The sequence below is a fragment of the Podarcis cretensis genome (assembly GCF_951804945.1).
Source record: "Podarcis cretensis genome assembly, chromosome: 7".
Lineage (NCBI taxonomy): Eukaryota > Metazoa > Chordata > Lepidosauria > Squamata > Lacertidae > Podarcis > Podarcis cretensis.
Window position 1 is genome coordinate 209,123 of NC_137176.1, and position 16,766 is coordinate 225,888.

Here is a 16,766-nt window from a genome sequence, read left to right on the forward strand (position 1 = left end):
ATACATAAAAAATGTTTGGTCCTTCCTTAACACCCTCTGGCCGACAATACCCAGGAGGAAGGCCTCTGGTTTCTTAGGGAAAGTATACTTAAATACCTTTTTCAGTTCATTATAAATCATTTCCCAGAAAGCCTTCACTCTAGGGCAAGTCCACCAGAGGTGAAAGAATGTTCCTTCGGCTTCTTTACACTTCCAACATTTATTATCAGACACATGGTATATCTTTGCAAGCTTGACTGGGGTCATGTACCATCTATATATCATTTTCATTACATTTTCCTTCAAAGCATTACATGCAGTGAAGTTCAACCCAGTGGTCCACAACCTTTCCCAGTCCTCAAACATAATGTTGTACCCAATATCCTGTGCCCATTTTATCATAGCCGATTTAACCATTTCGTCTTGTGTGTTCCATTTTAACAGCAAGTTATACATTCTTGAAAGTACCTTAGTCTTAGGTTCTAACAGTTCTGTTTCCAATTTTGATTTCTCCACCTGGAACCCTAACTTTTTGTCATTTTTAAAAACTTCTTGAATCTGAGCGTAGTGTAACCAGTCTCGCACTTTATCCTTCATTTTCTCCAAACTCTGCAATTTTCAATTGTCTCCATCTTTTTCTAGTATTTCCCAATATTTTGGCCATTTGACCTCCATATTGGGGTTTTTTCGGGCCTTAGCTTCCAGCGGTGAAAGCCACCTTGGAGTTTTATTCTCCAATAAGTCTTTATATTTTGTCCAGACATTAAACACTGCTTTTCTGACAATATGATTCTTAAAGGCCTTATTGATCCTAACCTTGTCATGCCATCCAAAAGCATTGTTAAAACCTTCCAAGTCCAGAACATCAGTGTCCTCGAGAAGTAGCCAGTCTTTTAGCCAGCAGAAAGCTGCGGCCTCATAGTACAACTTTAGGTCTGGCAGGGCAAAGCCCCCTCTTTCTTTCGCATCAGTTAATATCTTAAACTTAATTCTGGGCTTTTTGCCCTGCCAGACAAATTTAGATATATCTCTCTGCCACTTCCGGAAGCACTCCGTCTTGTCCACAATCTGCAATGTTTGAAACAAAAACAACATCCTTGGCAATACATTCATCTTAACAGCAGCAATTCGGCCTAACAAGGAAAGCTTCAATTTTGTCCAACTATCCAAGTCTCTCTTAATTTCAGACCAACATTTTTCGTAATTATCCTTAAATAGACTCAGATTCTGTGCTGTTATATTAACCCCTAGGTACTTTACTTTTTTAAGCACAGTTAATTCTGTTTCTCTCTGAAACCGTTCCGACTCTGTATCTGTCAGATTTTTCCCCAACACCTTAGTTTTCTGTTTGTTTAATTTAAATCCCGCCACCCGACCAAAGTCTTGAATCAATTGTAACACTCTTTTCGTACTAGATTCTGGCTCCTGCAGGGTCAAAACTAGGTCATCTGCAAAAGCTTTAAGTTTATATTGTTTCGCTCCGACCTGGATTCCCTCCACCAACCGGTCCCCTCTGATCATATTCAAGAGCACCTCCAGAACCAAAATAAATAGCAAAGGGGAAATAGGGCAGCCTTGTCGTGTTCCTTTTTCAATTTTAAACTCTTCTGTAACCACATTGTTAACTATCAATTTAGCTTTTTGTTCTGAATATACTGCATCAATCCCATTCTCAAAACCCCGTCCCACTCCCATTTCTTTTAAATTTCCCTTCATAAATTTCCAAGAGATATTGTCAAAGGCCTTCTCCGCATCTATAAAAATGAACACTGCTTTTGTATTTATGTCTGTTTGCACAAGTTCCAAAATGTCAATGATATTCCTTGTGTTAGCAAACAAGTGTCTACCTGGGAGAAAGCCTGCCTGGTCTTTATGAATTACTTCATTTAATACTTTTTTAAGTCTACTTGCCAAAACATCTGCTGTCAGAGCTGCCTCCAGGTCCCAGCTCACAGAGGACCAACGCTAGGCTGTAGTTATGTACAAAAGTCTTTATTGAGGTTCAGTTTCCATTTTAAAGCCGCAGCGCGCAGCTCTACGTCTCAACCTTAGACCGGCGAAGTCCCGTCTGAGTCTCCGCCCCTTCCACACCTGTTTAAGACCCTCGCCTTGCTCCACCTCTTCCTAACTTCCTTTCTCCTCTGGGCCCTCCTGCCCGCTAGGGTTTCATCCTTTCTGGACTCCTCTGACGCTGACCCTGATGATTCTTCCCCCTCCTTCCGGCGGGCTTTAGGACCTGGTTCCCTATCCGGGCTACCTTCCGTGCCGCTCGCCTGTACATTTGAACTTGGCGTGCGCGCCCAGCCTGCAACTTTCCTCTTGACCGTTCCCTCGCTCTCCGATGGAGGCGTGGCCAACCCTGACTCATCTTCTCTCGCTGGTGGTGCATATGTGGGCTCTGATACCTGGGACTCCTCCCCCCCACTACGCTCTGGTGGGGAAGCTGGTCCTGATTTCCAACTGCTGCTCTGGGAGTCCCCGCTGGCCCCTTGCTTCTGGGGTGTCCCCCTTGGGTCCCCCCTTGCCCTGCCCATCGGCGCACCCTTCTGTGAATCTTCCGATTCGCTGGAGAGGCTCATGGAATCTATCGGGCTGCTGTCATCTTCTCCTACGCTGCCCTCGGATTGCTCCCCCTCGCTCTCCATCTCCTCTCCTCCCTGTGCTCCCGCTGAGTCCCTGACATCCATCCCCCCCTCGAAGCCCCCCTTCCCCCCTCCCCCTCTTCTGGCGTGGGTTCCGGGTGCTCCAATGCTGTGGGGGTGCATGCCGGATACAGTTCTTCCCCCCTGGCATGCTGCCAGTCCGTGACGGGTACATCGACGTCGCTCTCCTCCGCTTCCATCTCGTTGCCGGTGTGCTCGAACCCAGGGTCCTCTCCCAACCCGTCCATGCCCCCTTGTTCCCCCATTTCCTCTGGGGAGTCTGCGTGCCAGGGCCCTCTGAGCAGTCTCCTGCGCCACTCCTCCTCGGGTTGAGTGTCCCACCAATAAGAGCGTTCCGCACCCAAGTCTGAGATCGACCCCTCCGGCGAGGTAGTCTCTGGAGCCGTCTCCTCAGCCGAGGAGAACCCCTGAAACGTACTGACTGAGAGTGTGGGGGTGAAAAGATATTCGTCAAAATAATCCTCCGGAATGGGCCTGTGTGGGAAGAGTGCGTGGAACTCGTCTTTGAGGTAGTGCTCCTCCACCGCATAGTACGGCACCCAGCTGTTGGCGCTGGCCGGGGCACCTTCCCTTGCGATGAGATATTCAACCCCCTCTTCCCCCCATCTTGAGTCCAAAATCTCTGTTACCTCATTGAGTGGCTCCGCCCTCGGCGACCCCCCTGTCATGGGTGCGTCTCTAAGCGGACTGGGAGCTGTCCCTGGCTCCTGAAACCTGTGAGGTGCCTTGTAGGGCGTTAGCACCGATCTATGAAAGACCGGGTGCATTCTGGAACCCTCCGGTAGTGTCAAACGGAAGGCCACTGGGTTGATCTGTGCCTCGACTAGGTAAGGGCCCAACTGCTTGTGTCCTAGCTTCTTCTTAGCTAAGGATCTGGCCGGCACTGCCTGGGCCGCTAACCAGAGCCAGTCCCCTACCCGTATGTCCTCCCCCACTCTTCTGTGTTTGTCTGCTTGCATCTTGTATACGTGTTTTGCTAGGTCTAACTGCCTACGGAGCTGTTCATGGACCTCCTGTAACTCCTCTGCCAATGCCTCTGCTCCCTGCGGCTCCCCCTCCCCCTCTTTCTCTAAGCCCGGGAAGGTCCTGGGATGTCGCCCGTTGTTGGCGAAAAACGGTGTCACCCCCGTGGACACGTGTTGTGTGTTGTTGTAGGCAAACTCGGCCAGGGGCAGGTAGTCCACCCAGGTCGAGGGCTGCTGGTTGGCGTAGCATCTCAGGTACTGCTGCATGATGACGTTGACCCTCTCCACTTGTCCGTTTGTCTGCGGGTGTCTTGCCGATGCTAGGTTGACCTTGACGTTCAGGATCCCCATCAGCTTCTGCCAGAAACTCGAGATGAACTGGCGCCCCCGGTCGGACAGGATAGACCGTGGCAGGCCATGCACCTTGAACACGTGGTCTATGAACAGCTTGGCTGTCTGTTCCGCTGTGGCCACCTTCGCGCAAGGAATGAAGTGCGCCATCTTGGTGAACATGTCGACTACCACGAGTACTGCTGTTTTGCCCCTCGAGCTGGGCAGGTCAGTGACAAAGTCCAAGGCCACCCTCTCCCACGGTTCGGACGGGGTCTGTAGCGGTTCTAACAGTCCCGCCGGCGGTCTGTGTACTGGCTTGGCCCTTTGGCATGTGTCGCACCTCGTGACGTAATCCGCGACTTCTCCCCGCATCTTGGGCCACCAAAAGTCTCTGGCTACTAATTCCACCGTCTTGTCCTTGCCGAAATGTCCGGCGCTGGGTGCGTCGTGTAGCTGTTGCAGTACTGTCGCGCGGAGTTCATCTCCCGGCACGTAGATGGCCCCCTTGCGGAGGAGCAGTCCGTCGCGTATCTGGAACTCGTCGTCCTTCGCCGTGCCGCTGCGCACCTCCTCCATCTTGGATCGTGCGAAGGAATCTGTTCGCAGCTCGCGCCGTATTGCTTCCAAGTCTATGGTGGCCGAAGCGCATGCCCACGCCTTGGGTGCGAAAATGTGTTTGGCCGCTACCGGTGCCGCTTCCTCCATATACTGCGGCTTCCTGGATAGCGCATCAGCCATGATGTTGTTGTCTCCGGGGATATATTCTATCCTGAAGTCGAAATCCGCAAAGAACTCCGCCCAGCGGATGTGTCTCTGGTTCAGGAACCGCGCCGTGCGCCAGTACTCCAGGTTCTTATGGTCCGTGCGAACTTGCACCGTGTGTTTGGCTCCGATGAGGAAGTGCCGCCACGCCTTGAATGCTGCATGAATGGCCAGCAACTCTCTGTCCCAGATGGTGTAGTTCTGTTCCGACTTGCTGAGTTTCCTGGAGTAGAAAGCACACGGCCTCCAATCCCCTTGTGGGTCTCGCTGCAACAGGACTGCCCCCACGGCTCTGTCGGAGGCATCCGTCTCCACCCTCATGGGCTTGCTGGGGTTCACATGCAGCAGTTGTTCCTCGGAAGCGAAAAGACGCTTGAGTTTCTGAAAGGACTGCTCTGCCTGCTCCGTCCAGATGAACTTCTTCTTCTTGGAGCTGAGGGTGTCCGTGATGGCCGCCGTCTGCATAGCGAAACCCTTGATGAACTTGCGATAAAAGTTAGCAAAGCCGACAAACCTCTGGACCTCCTTCCGATTGCGCGGGCTCTTCCAGTCCAGTACTGATCGTACCTTGGCGCTGTCCATGGCGATTCCCTTGTCGGACAGCTTGTAGCCCAGGAAATCCACCTCCGTCATGTCGAACTGGCATTTCTCCAGTTTGGCGTAAAGCCTGTGCTCCCGTAGTCTTTGCAGGACTTCCTTGACATCTCTCTCGTGAGCCTCCTGCGATTCCGAGAAGATCAGAATGTCGTCCAGGAAGCAGACGCACTTCTTGTAGAGGAGCCCCGCTAACACGTGATGCATGAAGGCTTGGAAGCAGTGGGAGCCATTTTGTAAACCGAAGGGCATAACCCTATACTCATAGGTGCCCAAGGGCGTGAACATGGCCGTCTTCCACTCGTCGCCCTCCCGCATGCGTATAAGATTGTACGCCCCTCGTAGATCCAGCTTGGTGAAGATGCGTCCCTTCCTCACCGTCGCGAGCAAGTCGTCGATCTTGGGCATCGGGAAAGCCGTGGGCTTGGTTTTTGAGTTTAAAATTCTGAAATCAACTACCAGCCTCTTTTGGGGCGTGTCTTTTTTCTTCACAAAGAACACAGGACTGCCCCCCACTGCTTTGGATTCTCGGATGAATCCCCGCTTCAAATTGTGATCTATGAACTCCCTGAGCTCTTGCAGTTCGTCTTCAGACATGGAGTACAGTTTTCCGGTCGGCAGCGTTGCCCCCGGCAGGAGGTCAATCTTGCAGTCGTAGGGTCTGTGGGGAGGCAGCTTGTCCGCTTCCTTCTCGCAGAAGACCTCCAAAAACGCCTTGTACTTGTCGGGTACCGCTTGCAGCATGCCCAGTTGTAGCTGTGGGTCATCCTCTTGCCCCTCGTCCTCCTGGTTAGTCATGATGCAATGTTCTGCGCAGTAGGAGGAGCAGAAGGTCAATTTATGCTGGTACCATGCCAATGCCGGGCTGTGCCTGTCCAACCAGCTCATGCCCAACACTATGGGCGTGTCTGACCGTTGGGTGACGTTGAAGCTGATGACTTCGCGGTGATTTCCAATGCGCATCACCATTGGCGGCGTTTGCTGTACCACCTGTCCCCCCAGCAATTCTCTTCCATCGACTGTCACTACTTTCAGGGGCATCGTGGCAGGCAGGAGCGCTATGCTATGTTGCTTGATGAAATCCACTCCTATAAAGTCTGCATTGCTACCAGAGTCAATGGTAATAGGCACTTCCATGGTGAGCCCATTGGGAAGCTGGAGTGTTGCGGTGAGCTGCACCACTGGTTTGGGCGGGAGGGGGTCTGTGGGCTGTAAGATTCCTGGGGACTGCTTCACTGATTCGTCTGGCTGGGCCCCAGCGGCTCTGCTTCCAGCCAGACTTCGTCGTTTCCCTGCTGCGGTTCCCTCTGCTGAGCTGCTTCTGTTACTTTTGCTGAGGCTGCATTGTGCTTGCGGATCCTCTGGGGGCACTCTTTTGCCATATGCTGAGCACTTTCGCAGATGTAACACTTCCTGTTCCCTCTAGGAGGCTTCACCTTAGCTGCTCCTGGTGTGAGGGCTCTGGTCGCTGACTGAGCCTTGGCACCACCTATCTCCATCAGCTCCTCTCCCCCTCCCAGTGGAGGCGTGGATTGAGCGCGCGCTGAGTCTCTGGGAAAGAAAGGAGGTCCCCTTGCTGGCGTGCGTCCCCAACGCCCTTCATCCTTGCTCCAGGGACGTTCTTCTAGCCGCACACCAATCGTCAGCGCCTTCTGGACCACTTCTTGAGTGCTCCGTGGCCTCTCCCCCCTTGCGATTTCGTCTTTCACAGCCCCGTTGAGCCCCTCCCAGAACAGGTCCCTGACGGACGCTGAGTCTTTTTCCCATCCCAGCACGTTGACCAATGCAAAAAAGCGGGAATGATATTGCCTTACAGTGGCTCTGCCTTGTTTCAAACCGTGAATCTCTTTTCTAGCGACATCCACATCTATCTCCGATAAAAAACAATCGTCCATTGCCTTAATGAAGGCTTTTGCGTTTTGGAGGGCTGGATCATTATCTCTCCACAGATTGCGCAACCACGCTTTAGCTTCTCCATGGAGATGCGTTAGTATGAAGCCTACTTTCTCCTGCTCATCTCTAAAGTCCTTCTCCAGAAACTTTAGCGCAAAAACTACGTCTGCTCTGAAGTTAGGATATTGCTGCAGACTCCCATCGAAATGCGACACCAGGCTCCCCCCTCTCTTCCCGAGCCCGATCCCTTCTGATTTGGCTCCCGGTGGCCCCTGTTTAGTCAACATTTCCAACCTGGTTTGCAGATCCTTGCAGACAGCATCTGATTCCTCTTCTCTCCTCCTTGCCGCTCGTATTTCTGCGTTAAGTTGTACCACGGCATCTTGCAAAGCTGCCAGTCGTTCTTCTGTAGTCATCTTGTGCTGCTTTTGTGAGCTCGCGAAGCACCAATGTTCGCCCCTCGCTGCGTCCCCTCACGTTGCGAGGTTTTTAAGTGAGACGGGACTTACTGTCAGAGCTGCCTCTAGGTCCCAGCTCACAGAGGACCAACGCCAGGCTGTCGTTATGTACAAAAGTCTTTATTGAGGTTTAGTTTCCATTTCAAAGCCGCAGCGCGCAGCTCTACGTCTTAAAGCCTAGACCGGCGAAGTCCCGTCTGAGTCTCCGCCCCTTCCACACCAGTTTAAGACTCTCGCTTTGCTCCACCTCTTCCTAAGTTCCTTTCTCCTCTGGGCCCTCCTGCCCGCTAGGGTTTCATCCTTTCTGGACTCCTCTGACGCTGACCCCCCTGATTCTTCCCCCTCCTTCCGGCGGGCTTTAGGAGCTGGTTCCCTATCCCTATTCATCGAAATAATCTGCCGGCATGGGTCTGTGTGGGAAGAGTAAATGAAACTCGTCTTTGTCCTCCACGGCATAGTACGGTACCCACCTGTTGGTGCTGGCCGGGGTACCTTCCCTGGCGAGGAGATATTCAAACCCCTCTTCCCCCCATCTCGAGTCTAAAATCTCTGTGACCTCGTTGAGTGGCTCTGCTCTCGGTGACCCCCCCTTCGTGGGCGCCTCGCTGAGCGGGCCTGGTGCGGTCCCTGGCACCTGAAACCTGTGGGGTGCCTTGTAGGGTGTGAGCACTGATCTATGAAAGACCGGGTGCATTCTGGAGCCCTCCGGGAGTGTCAACCGGAAGGCTACTTGATTGATCTGTGCCTCGACTTGGTAAGGCCCTAGCTGCTTGTGTCCGAGCTTCTTCTTAGCTAACGATCTGGCCGGCACTGCCTGGGCTGCTAACCAGACCCAGTCCCCCACCTGGAGGTCCTCCCCAACTCTTCTGTGTTTGTCCGCCTTCATCTTGTATACGTGTTTTGCTAGGTCTAACTGCCGTCGGAGTTGCTCGTGGAACTCCTGTAGCTCCGCTGCCAAGGCCTCTGCTCCCTGTGGCTCCCCTTCCCCCACTCTCTCTAATCCCGGGAAGGTTCTGGGATGCCGCCCATTATTGGCGAAGAACGGTGTCACCCCCGTGGACACGTGCTTCGTGTTGTTGTAGGCAACCTCAGACAGCGGTAGGTAGTCCACCCAGGTCGAGGGCTGTTGATTCGCGTAGCATCTCAGGTACTGCTGCATGATGGCGTTGACCCTCTCCGCTTGTCCGTTGGTCAGGATGTCTCTGCAACTTCTGAGCTGGAATATAAATGGCTGTAACATTCCGGAAAAAAGGAGGAAAATATTTCATATATTAAAAAAAGAACTGTCAGAGCTGCCTCTAGGTCCCAGCTCACAGAGGACCAACGCTAGGCTGTCGTTATGTACAAAAGTCTTTATTGAGGTTCAGTTTCCATTTCAAAGCCGCAGCGCGCAGCTCTACGTCTTACACCCTAGACCGGCGAAGTACTTTCTGAGTCTCCTCCCCTATGACACCAGTTTAAGATCCTAGCCCTGCTCCACCTTTTACGCTGCTCTCTCCTCCTCTGGGTCCTCCTGCCCGCTGGGGCATTGCCCTTTCTGGACTCTTCCGACACTGAGTCGCTTAGCTCCTCCCCCTCCCTCCGGCGGACTTTAGGACCCGGTTCCCAATCCTCATTCTCTGCTGTCCCGCGCTCCTGTACATTTGAACTTGCCTCTCGCGCCAACCCAGTGACCTTCCTCCTGACCGTTACAGTACTTCTGTCACTACTTCCCTCTTCCGGGATACTGGCCGGATCTGACCTCCCCTCCGTTGTCTGACTCTCCGATGGAGGTGTGGTCATCCCTGCCTTATCTTCTCTCCCTGGTGGGGAATGCACTGGCCCCGATCCTTGGGACTCTTCCCCCCCACTCTGCTCTGGTGGGGAAGCTGGTCCTGATTTCCAACTACTGCTCTGGGAGTCCCTGCTGCCCCTTTGCCCCTGGGACGTTCCCCTTGGGAACCCCCTACCCCTGGCCACTGGCGCCCCCTTCTGTGAATCTTTCGATTCGCTGGAGAGGCTCATGGAATCCCTCGGTCCACTGTCCTCTTCTCCTACGCTCCCCTCGGATTCTTCCCCTTCGCTCTCCATCTCCTCCCTCCTGTGCCTCTGCTCCTGAACCACTGACAATATCTTTTCACACCCACACTCTCAGCCAGCACGTTCCAGGGGTTCTCACCAGCTGAGGAAACGGCGACAGAGACTACCTCCCCAGAGGGATCAATCTCAGGGTTTGGCACAGACCGCTCTTATTGGTCAACCGGAAGTGGGGTGGAGCAGGGAACTGCCGGGAGGGCCCTTCCACGCAACGTCACCCGAGGCAACAGGGGGAGAGGGGGACCAATCAGAGCTTTATCTTCTTTCTTTTTAAGTGGATGGAACCCAAAATACCATTTTGCTTTGGTTGGAGGTGATTCTGGTGCACACCCATAAAACACCATGCGAATTGAGATAAGCCCAATCAAAGCTCATTCGTCTTCTTTCTACGTATATGAAAGCAAAAAGACGGTTATATGTTATTTTGGCCTCATTACACACACTTTGCGATTTCTCGGTTAATGTGCATTGACACCAAGGAACACAACTTGTAATAAGCGAAATCCAAGATTCTTCTTTCTATGTAGCTGGAACGCAAAACAACCTGTTTGGGTTTGTTTAGGCTCATTACACTTCGCTTTCTATTTGTGGGTGGAAAGAACATGGAAAGAACAATGCAAACTTTTTCGTCTGCTTTCTATTGAGATGGAACCAAAACACCTATGCCTGATTCGGGCTGTTAAGAAACATTTCACTCTGAGATTTTTGGGTGAATGTGCATTCTAACCCCGAAAACACCAATTCGCAACAAAACCAATCAGAGCTTTAATCGTCTTTCGTTTTAAGTGCATGGAACGCAAAACACCTTTTTGCTTTGGGTGGAGGTGATTCTGGTGCACACCCATAAAACACCATGCGAGTTGAAATAAAGCTTATTCTTCGTCTTTCTACGCATATGGAAGCGAAAAGACGGTTTTATGTTATTTTGGCCTCATTACACACTTTGCGATTTCTGGGTTAATGTGCATTAACATCAAGGAACACGAAATAAGCGAAATCCAAGATTCTTCTTTCTATGTAGCTGGAACGCAAAACAACCTGTTTGGGTTTGTTTAGGCTCATTACACTTCGCTTTCTATTTGTGGGTGGAAAGAACATGGAAAGAACAATCCAAAATTTTTCGCTTTCTATTGCGATGGAACCAAAACATCTATGCTTGATTAGGGCTGTTAAGAAACATTTCACTTTGAGATTTTTGAGTGAATGTACATTCTAACCCCAAAAACACCAATTTGCAACAAAACCAATCAGAGCTATATCTTCTTTCTTTTTAAGTGGATGGAACCCAAAAAACCGTTTTGCATTGGCTGGAGGTTATTCTGGTGCACACCCAAAAAACACCATGCGAATTGAAATGAGCCCAATCAAAGCTCATTCGTCTTCTTTTTACGTATATGGAAGCGAAAAGACGGTTTTATTTTATTTTGGCCTCATTACACACTTTGCGATTTCTGGGTTAGTGCATTAACACCAAGGAACACAACTTGAAGTAAGCGAAATCCAAGATTCATCTTTCTATCTAGCTGGAACGCAAAACAACCTGTTTTGGGTTTGTTTAGGCTCATTACACTTCGCTTTGCTATTTGTGGGTGGAAAGAACATGGAAAGAACAATGCAAACTTTTTCGTCTGCTTTCTATTGAGATGGAACAAAAACACCTATGCTTGATTACGGCTGTTAAGAAACATTTCACTCGGAGATTTTTGAGTGAATGTACATTCTAACCCCAAAAACACCAATTTGCAACAACAATCAGAACTTTATCTTCTTTCTTTTTAAGTGGATGGAACCCAAAACACCATTTTGCTTTGGTTGGAGGTGATTCTGGTGCACAACCATAAAACACCATGCGAATTGAGATAAGCCCAATCAAAGCTCATTCGTCTTCTTTCTACGTATATGAAAGCAAAAAGACGGTTATATGTTATTTTGGCCTCATTACACACACTTTGCGATTTCTGGGTTAATGTGCATTGACACCAAGGAACACAACTTGTAATAAGCGAAATCCAAGATTCTTCTTTCTATGTAGCTGGAACGCAAAACAACCTGTTTTGGGTTTGTTTAGGCTCATTACACTTCGCTTTGCTATTTGTGGGTGGAAAGAACATGGAAAGAACAATGCAAACTTTTTCGTCTGCTTTCTATTGAGATGGAACCAAAACACCTATGCTTGATTAGGGCTGTTAAGAAACATTTCACACTGAGATTTTTGGGTGAATGTACATTCTAACCCCAAAAACACCAATTTGCAACAAAACCAATCAGAGCTTTCTTTCTTTTTAAGTGGATGGAACCCAAAACACCTTTTTGCTTTGGTTGGAGGTGATTCTGGTGCACACCCATAAAACACCATGCGAATTGAGATAAGCCCAATCAAAGCTCATTCTTCTTTCTACGTATATGAAAGCGAAAAGACGGTTATATGTTATTTTGGCCTCATTACACTGCGATTTCTGGGTTAATGTGCATTAACACCAAGGAACACAACTTGAAATAAGCCAAATCCAAGATTCTTCTTTTTATGTAGCTGGAACACAAAACAACCTGTTTGGGTTTGTTTAGGCTCATTACACTTCGCTTTCTATTTGTGGGTGGAAAGAACATGGAAAGAACAATGCAAACTTTTTCGTCTGCTTTCTATTGAGATGGAACCAAAATACCTATGCTTGATTAGGGCTGTTAAGAAACATTTCACTGAGATTTTTGGGTGAATGTACATTCTAACCCCAAAAAGACCATTTTGCAACAAAACCAATCAGAGCTTTATCTTTCTTTTTAAGTGGATGGAACCCAAAACACCTTTTTGCTTTGGTTGGAGGTGATTCTGGTGCACACCCATAAAACACTATTCGAATTGAAATAAAGCTTATTCTTCGTCTTTCTACGCATATGGAAGCGAAAAGACGGTTTTATGTTATTTTGGCCTCATTACACACACTTTGCGATTTCTGGGTTAATGTGCATTAACATCAAGGAACACGAAATAAGCGAAATCCAAGATTCTTCTTTCTATGTAGCTGGAACGCAAAACAACCTGTTTGGGTTTGTTTAGGCTCATTACACTTCGCTTTCTATTTGTGGGTGGAAAGAACATGGAAAGAACAATGCAAACTTTTTCGTCTGCTTTCTATTGAGATGGAACCAAAACATCTATGCTTGATTAGGGCTGTTAAGAAACATTTCACTTTGAGATTTTTGAGTGAATGTACATTCTAACCCCAAAAACACCAATTTGCAACAAAACCAATCAGAGCTATATCTTCTTTCTTTTTAAGTGGATGGAACCCAAAAAACCGTTTTGCATTGGCTGGAGGTTATTCTGGTGCACACCCAAAAAACACCATGCGAATTGAAATGAGCCCAATCAAAGCTCATTCGTCTTCTTTTTACGTATATGGAAGCGAAAAGACGGTTTTATTTTATTTTGGCCTCATTACACACTTTGCGATTTCTGGGTTAGTGCATTAACACCAAGGAACACAACTTGAAGTAAGCGAAATCCAAGATTCATCATTCTATCTAGCTGGAACGCAAAACAACCTGTTTTGGGTTTGTTTAGGCTCATTACACTTCGCTTTGCTATTTGTGGGTGGAAAGAACATGGAAAGAACAATGCAAACTTTTTCGTCTGCTTTCTATTGAGATGGAACAAAAACACCTATGCTTGATTACGGCTGTTAAGAAACATTACACTCGGAGATTTTTGAGTGAATGTACATTCTAACCCCAAAAACACCAATTTGCAACAACAATCAGAGCTTTATCTTCTTTCTTTTTAAGTGGATGGAACCCAAAACACCATTTTGCTTTGGTTGGAGGTGATTCTGGTGCACAACCATAAAACACCATGCGAATTGAGATAAGCCCAATCAAAGCTCATTCGTCTTCTTTCTACGTATATGAAAGCAAAAAGACGGTTATATGTTATTTTGGCCTCATTACACACACTTTGCGATTTCTGGGTTAATGTGCATTGACACCAAGGAACACAACTTGTAATAAGCGAAATCCAAGATTCTTCTTTCTATGTAGCTGGAACGCAAAACAACCTGTTTTGGGTTTGTTTAGGCTCATTACACTTCGCTTTGCTATTTGTGGGTGGAAAGAACATGGAAAGAACAATGCAAACTTTTTCGTCTGCTTTCTATTGAGATGGAACCAAAACACCTATGCTTGATTAGGGCTGTTAAGAAACATTTCACTCTGAGATTTTTGGGTGAATGTACATTCTAACCCCAAAAACACCATTTTGCAACAAAACCAATCAGAGCTTTATCTTTCTTTTTAAGTGGATGGAACCCAAAACACCTTTTTGCTTTGGTTGGAGGTGATTCTGGTGCACACCCATAAAACACTATTCGAATTGAAATAAAGCTTATTTTTCGTCTTTCTACGCATATGGAAGCGAAAAGACGGTTTTATGTTATTTTGGCCTCATTACACACACTTTGCGATTTCTGGGTTAATGTGCATTAACATCAAGGAACACGAAATAAGCGAAATCCAAGATTCTTCTTTCTATGTAGCTGGAACGCAAAACAACCTGTTTGGGTTTGTTTAGGCTCATTACACTTCGCTTTCTATTTGTGGGTGGAAAGAACATGGAAAGAACAATGCAAACTTTTTCGTCTGCTTTCTATTGAGATGGAACCAAAACACCTATGCTTGATTAGGGCTGTTAAGAAACATTTCACTCTGAGATTTTTGGGTGAATGTACATTCTAACCCCAAAAACACCATTTTGCAACAAAACCAATCAGAGCTTTATCTTTCTTTTTAAGTGGATGGAACCCAAAACACCTTTTTGCTTTGGTTGGAGGTGATTCTGGTGCACACCCATAAAACACTATTCGAATTGAAATAAAGCTTATTCTTCGTCTTTCTACGCATATGGAAGCGAAAAGACGGTTTTATGTTATTTTGGCCTCATTACACACACTTTGCGATTTCTGGGTTAATGTGCATTAACATCAAAGAACACGAAATAAGCGAAATCCAAGATTCTTCTTTCTATGTAGCTGGAACGCAAAACAACCTGTTTGGGTTTGTTTAGGCTCATTACACTTCGCTTTCTATTTGTGGGTGGAAAGAACATGGAAAGAACAATGCAAACTTTTTCGTTTGCTTTCTATTGAGATGGAACCAAAACACCTATGATTGATTAGGGCTGTTAAGAAACATTTCACTCTGAGATTTTTGGGTGAATGTGCATTCTAACCCCGAAAACACCAATTCGCAACAAAACCAATCAGAGCTTTAATCGTCTTTCTTTTTAAGTGCATGGAACCCAAAACACCTTTTTGCTTTGGGTGGAGGTGATTCTGGTGCACACCCATAAAACACTATGCGAGTTGAAATAAAGCTTATTCTTCGTCTTTCTACGCATATGGAAGCGAAGACGGTTTTATGTTATTTTGGCCTCATTACACATTTTGCGATTTCTGGGTTAATGTGCATTAACATCAAGGAACACGAAATAAGCGAAATCCAAGATCCTTCTTTCTGTGTAGCTGGAACCCAAAACAACCTGTTTGGGTTTGTTTAGGCTCATTACACTTCGCTTTCTATTTGTGGGTGGAAAGAACATGGAAAGAACAATCCAAAATTTTTCGCTTTCTATTGCGATGGATCCAAAACATCTATGCTTGATTAGGGCTGTTAAGAAACATTTCACTTTGAGATTTTTGAGTGAATGTGCATTCTAACCCCAAAAACACCAATTTGCAACAAAACCAATCAGAGCTATATCTTCTTTCTTTTTAAGTGGATGGAACCCAAAAAAACCGTTTTGCATGGCTGAAGGTTATTCTGGTGCACACCCAAAAAACACCATGCGAATTGAAATGAGCCCAATCAAAGCTCATTCGTCTTCTTTTTACGTATATGGAAGCGAAAGGACGGTTTTATGTTATTTTGGCCTCATTACACACTTTGCGATTTCTGGGTTAGTGCATTGACACCAAGGAACACGACTTGTAATAAGCGAAATCCAAGATTCTTTCTATGTAGCTGGAACGCAAAAAAACCAGTTTTGGGTTTGTTTAGGCTCATTACACTTCGCTTTGCTATTTGTGGGTGGAAAGAACATGGAAAGAACAATGCAAACTTTTTCGCTTTCTATTGCGATGGAACCAAAACATCTATGCTTGATTAGGGCTGTTAAGAAACATTTCACTTTGAGATTTTTGAGTGAATATGCATTCTAACCCCAAAAACACCAATTTGCAACAAAACCAATCAGAGCTTTATCTTTCTTTTTAAGTGGATGGAACCCAAAACACCTTTTTGCTTTGGGTGGAGGTGATTCTGGTGCACACCCATAAAACACTATGCGAGTTGAAATAAAGCTTATTCTTCGTCTTTCTACGCATATGGAAGCGAAGACGGTTTTATGTTATTTTGGCCTCATTACACATTTTGCGATTTCTGGGTTAATGTGCATTAACATCAAGGAACACGAAATAAGCGAAATCCAAGATCCTTCTTTCTGTGTAGCTGGAACCTAAAACAACCTGTTTGGGTTTGTTTAGGCTCATTACACTTCGCTTTCTATTTGTGGGTGGAAAGAACATGGAAAGAACAATCCAAAATTTTTCGCTTTCTATTGCGATGGAACCAAAACATCTATGCTTGATTAGGGCTGTTAAGAAACATTTCACTTTGAGATTTTTGAGTGAATGTGCATTCTAACCCCAAAAACACCAATTTGCAACAAAACCAATCAGAGCTATATCTTCTTTCTTTTTAAGTGGATGGAACCCAAAAAAACCGTTTTGCATGGCTGAAGGTTATTCTGGTGCACACCCAAAAAACACCATGCGAATTGAAATGAGCCCAATCAAAGCTCATTCGTCTTCTTTTTACGTATATGGAAGCGAAAGGACGGTTTTATGTTATTTTGGCCTCATTACACACTTTGCGATTTCAGTTTCCATTTTAAAGCCGCAGCGTGCAGCTCTACGTCCCGACCTTAGACCGGCGAAGTCCCGTCTGAGTCTCCTCCCCTTCCACACCAGTTTAAGACTCTCGCCTTGCTCCAC